The sequence below is a fragment of the Cygnus atratus genome, chromosome 9 (genome assembly GCF_013377495.2).
Source record: "Cygnus atratus isolate AKBS03 ecotype Queensland, Australia chromosome 9, CAtr_DNAZoo_HiC_assembly, whole genome shotgun sequence".
Taxonomy (NCBI): Eukaryota; Metazoa; Chordata; class Aves; order Anseriformes; family Anatidae; genus Cygnus; species Cygnus atratus.
The window spans coordinates 23,057,670-23,063,452 of record NC_066370.1 but is presented as its reverse complement, the minus strand read 5'-3'; positions in this window follow the sequence as shown (position 1 = coordinate 23,063,452).

The window sequence follows — 5,783 nt, the reverse complement described above, 5'->3', positions numbered from 1 at the left end:
GATGCCTGAAACACAGGAGAAAAAGAAATTCAGGACTATTATTTTGATGTATTAGCAGGATACAGGTCATCCCAAGGGCACAGAAAATAAGACAGTGCTGCTGCACAAAACTCAAGCAGTCTTTAACCACGACTTTTTGTCAGCCTTGTTGCAAAAGCTATGTTTAGGATCTAGTATTTAATACAGTGTTTCAGAAAAAGTCTGTCACTAAAATAACATAGAAGTGAGGAAGCCAGACCAAAGAAAGAAAATAAGTAGTCTCTGACTACATGGCCATAAGTCATATATCATGCCATTTATTGATATAAATCCACAGCAGTGACCAGGGAGATGTTTTGAGGGTACTGTTGAGCCTGATGCTTGCCTCTTCTGTTCCCAAATATCAGCAGTGTCTCACGCCACCAGCAGGTGACTTAAGCACTTGCATTTCCACTGGCATGATGAACAGAACATTTTATGATCTGTGACACAAAAGGCCGTGCCCAATTAACCATTATTCTGTTAGGGGGTTCTTTGGCAGTTTGTATTCTCAGATCAATAACGGGAGATTATAAACATCGCTAGTCACAGATTTTTCCACACATAAACACACATTCCATGAACAATGCAACAGAATTTGAAACCAAGTTTTAATCCAAGGATTTCCAGGTCCACGTAATTTTTGAGCTACGCTTTCATGTCACAGTGCATGCCTAGGCTGAAGCAAACAATTAGGATGGCATTGCTGTAAACTCATTGCTAATATGTCTTCAGATCGGGAAGTGTTTTACCAAGTGGAGTACATGAAGTACCTCTGAACTGAGTGCCAGCTCATTAGCTCCTGTGGGTGTCTGCATACAGAGGTACGCCAAGACCTAAATGAAACATCAAGATCTTATTTCCCTAAAGCAACTTAACCAGGCTTATAACCATCATAATCGTGACAAACAGTCATATTTCCATGACATAGAACGAAAAATCAAATGTTAAAAAAAGGATTTTTTTAATATATATAGGTGGTGCCTCAAAATTTATGTCCTTGTCTTTGCTTCCTAAGAACTTTTCAAACTAACAATTAATACTATCTTAAAGCTAAAGGTACAGATACTGATTACATACCCTATTTAAGCATACTAATGGTCCCATTTACTACAGCCTTTCCAAATACTATTAAAAAACACCCAGTATCATCCTCTTGAAAGTGAAAAGCCAGAAAAATACCATTTACATAAACTAATTTCTATGGCTTACATATTTGAAAATGCTCAACAAAGCTTCCTTCTATTTTTTACTTATTGCCCTGTTGTACATAGTGTACTCTGTCCAGCTACTTTAAACAGGCTATTCTTTGTTAATGAGAAGCACTTGTGTCCTTAAAAGGAAGGAGGCTAATTTCTGTGGAAAGTACAGCTGTGCGCCTAATCTGAGCTCCTCTTGCTTGTTTGCATATTGTTAGAAATAAACTAAGAAAATGCAAGGGAAAAAAAAAAGAAAAGAACATTTTGTGCAAGGAAGTTCCCGACTTTGAGATAGCATCAAACATGCAGAAAAGAACCTTCAGAGATGGTATTTTTAGCATTCATCAAAATAGATAGAAAATAGATAAAATTAAGAAAAATAAACATTTACTTTCTTGTCTTTTTATTTAAAAAAAAAAAAAAAAAAAAGCAGTTAATGGGGTAATAGGTTTCAGAGCTGGTCTAATGCTCCACCCAGCTGTAAGCTTGGTGTTTAGAAACCTGCGAATGCTAAGCTTAATATATATGCTAAACTTTACAGATGTGAGCAGTCAATCTGGACGACCCACGTGGTCCAGCAACTCCTGCAGAGCTGGTTTAAGCAGAAGCTTGTTCCAGCAGCCCACAGTCCCCGTGAGGGAGACTCACACCATTGACTGCTATTTAGCTCCCCTTACTGTGTGCTAGTCCTTTTGTTTTTTCATTCATTCCAATTAAAAATTTTGTAAGAACTGGATGAGAAAAAATATTTTAAGATTAGGTTAGAACCAAGCTCTTTGCTCCTATCTCACAGTCAGCCCAGAAATGGTAATAGTAGAACCTAGCTGGGCATGCATGCACCCACTACATAGTACTGTCAGATGGGAAAAGTAATTTCTATGTTTGCTGTTTCATTGACACTTTCTTTTTTTCCCTTCGTATTCACTTCTAATGCATTGCCTAGGAATGAACAATAACAACAAGCTGGAAATGGTAAGAGGTTTTAAACATCATCATTAAGGAGGAAAAAAAAAAAAAGTACTAAATAAAAACAGAGAGGTTACAGTTCCTAAAGCTTTTACTATCTAAATAGTAATTAAAATTAATTGTGCTCTGTCTCCCCCGTTAATTAGAAAAGAATGGGACAGGAAGAAAACACTGTAGCAGGCATAACTTTTGATCCTATAAAGTTTTACACAAGAATTACATGAAAAAAAAACTAACTCCAAATTAAATTCTGTACCTTGTTAATGGTTTCTGCAAGAGGATAGTAGGCATTTTAAAGAAAAAGTTTGAAATAGATCAAGCTTGAAAAATGCAGAAGTTTTGTACTACTGAATGAAAGGGTTTGTCTAGTCTCGAGTTACTCTGCTAATATTGACAAAAGTAGCAAGGGACAGAGGATTATAATTACACCTTCAATGTAAGACTAATATTACATTTAATAAGGTTTCTAATGCTGCATTAAAACAAACTCAACGATGAAAAACACACTGAGAAAAACAAATATTCCTTGATCATTACTATGAGAGTAAAAGAGCAGAAGAGTGCTTTAGCTCATCAACCTTAACCGAGTAGACGTATATCATATAATGTATTTGCATACATTAAAAAACTGCTTCTGTAGTAGTTTTCTCCATCAAAAGTTAAACAAAATACACTTTTGTATTCTTATTCCACAAGGGAATACAATTTATTTCAATGATTGTTTCTTCTCCCTGCAAATCTTTACCCAGCCAAAAAATCTACACACAAGACTATAAAGACACTACTTAAATAGAAAAGATGGTTGAATTAATAAGTGATTTCTGGCTCGGTTTAATTTACTTAGCCCAGGATCCCCTGAATAATACCAAGGTCTGATACACACGCCTGCTTACTCGTTCCATTTGCAGAGCGGAGTGAGTTTTCCCAAGAGAGCAACAAATGGGCAGAGCGTAACATTTTAAAAGATCACAATCCCCGTGCAAATCAAGCTGAACTATAAATTACCCTGGCAGACAGAGACGTGTAAATAGAGAATCACTTACCCCAATTCTATTACAAGAACTACAAAGTTTTTAAGAGTCAGGTTCTTTGAATACTTCAGGGAAAATGCAGTATGCAGCTGCTGCTTTAAGCCCGTAAATTGGACAGTACTGACATTATAATCAACTGTTTCTGACACAAAGCTCGCGAGAGTTGGCAGCAGCAACTTGATCTGCAGGCAGCCGTTCCTTAGTATCTGACATCTGCTCAAAGGCTAATGGTATCGTTGGAGAAATGCTACAGAGAGAAACTCATTTTGGAGGAAATCAGGCATGAGCTTCTATAGGAAAGGGAAGAGGCAGTGATTTGTTTTTAGCACAGGACAACAGTTTTATCTGGGAAGATAAACAGAACTACAAATATAGTAAAATCCTGCCTCTCTTTCCTTCATCACGTCTAGAGCACTGACACTACCTGTTCTTTTTTGCTGATGTACAGCACAAGATTAGCACAATGTTAAAGTATCTCAAAGTTTTCTATTCACTGTAACATAAGTCACTATTTATGGTTATAAACAACTGTGGCAGATAAAAGAGGAGTGTCCACTGCACAGACATGTCAACAACTGGCAAGCATCACTGGTATTACTTGACTCATGGCCATCTGAGGACTACTGTAGACGTCTGTGTTGTCCTGTAGTGATGTTAGGGTGAAAAACGGTCCCCATATGGCGTCACACACAGTTCTGTCTCTCTTTTTAGGGTTAAAAAGATAAATCATCCTACCTTTTAGTGTATGAGGATACTCCTTTAGTATACGAGTATACTCCTTTTTCCTGAGTCTGCAAAGTATTGTTTCTGTCAGAGTTCGAGGCTGGGGATGCCAACCCAGTCTAAACTGCATGCCAGAGCTGTCGGGGCTGCTGCCCAGCTGGGGACACGTCACACAGTGCAGGGGCCCACGGTGTTTGTGAATCTGTGCCTGCCCCATCCCCAGCTGGGAGCAGGACCCGCAGTGCTACAAGCTACGGAGACAGCTCCAGAGAGCTTATGCAAAGTGCCAATGTTGTGAGGTAGAAATGAAGGCAGAAAAGAGACATGGAGGGGAGTAAATAAATAAATCATATACACCCCACTTACAAAATGTCTTGTCAAAGCCATGCCCCTGAGCCACTGCGTGACGCCAGAAGGCCATCCTTTGGTGGCCGGGGCTCCTGGCCCCAGGCAGCATCCGCTCTGCAACACTGCTCTGAGTAAAGCAACTGTCCCACCCTGCAAGGTTAGCTGCTACCAAGGCCTTTGCTTCCCCTGCTGGAGCTCGAGACAATTACCTTCCCTCTGTTTAATAATCAAACTATAGCTCTGTTTCAATTACACAAAAGCAATATTTGGCAAAGTGTAGAACAGAAATAAAGAAGAAATAAAAAATATGAAGTTTATAGACCTTAACATGGAGACTACAAATGGTTTTTAGAAGCTAGCATGTGAAATAGTATTTTAATAGGGAAAAGCTCAAGAAAGCATGTTCATTCAGTCTTTCCTGGTAATTTTACAATCCACCTTCAGGATCAGACATTCGATGGGTGCATTGCAAGGACATGTCCACTGGAGAGAATATATCCCATTCCAAACCCAATCCAAATTATAAATCCCAGAATTTTTAGCATGGAAGTGTCCAATATGGTTGCTAGTTTGAAATTCAGAATTCCTAGCCAAGATGTTGGTTGCAGTTATGTAAACATAAGTTTATGTAAACATAAATCTTAAATAAATCCTAGGGTTAATTTGGAATCAAGTCTAGAGACACCTCCAGCTGATTAAAACATTCCAAGTGCAGTTTCCTGCAGGAAACACTAAGTTGTGCTGTTTAAGGCAGTTTCCCATTTTCTCTGACACACACATTCACTGACTTAAATGTCTCTGTTGGGAACGTTGCCAGGTGACACATATTTGCTTCATTTCCATGACATCAGAGGAAAGAATCATAAGCCCCAAAATTTGTTAGAAGCCACTTTTAAACAAGGTATTTTGGATGCTTATGACAAACTTGTTTTCTCAACTCTCATTGTGGTCTTCAGCAGTAGACAATGAGCAGAAGACATACACAAAATGTTCTTTCTGGCTTCATCGTTTTTCCAGAGTTGGCTGTGTTGTCCCACATCTGCTTTCTCCACCTTGTTCTCTCTCTTCTCCTCTTCCCTGCTTCCCAATGATCTGGGAGCAGCCACACACCCTCACGCAGGCTCAGTCGATAAATGCAAAATGTGGAGCATTCCCATGGGCTCCAACAAGGTGACCCTGTGGGAAGTGGATGGCTGGTTTTGGCTCTCTGTTCAGCCTTGGGGTTACCTGGCTGTCTTCAGGGAAGGGGGGCATTGAGGCCAACTGTGGAGACTGTTATAATTGACTACTACACTTTAGTCCAATGTTAGAATATAATGCTATACTTTTTAAGAGAAGTAAGCCCTCTTCTATGAATTTTCCTTTAATTAAAAAATTAACATATAAATTAAAGTTTCATCACCGTGTGCTGTGAGAGGAAACACTTATATTAGTTATTCCTTAGATTACTAAAAGTACCTGAGAGAAAATTAGAGATTAAATACATTTAATGCCTTTA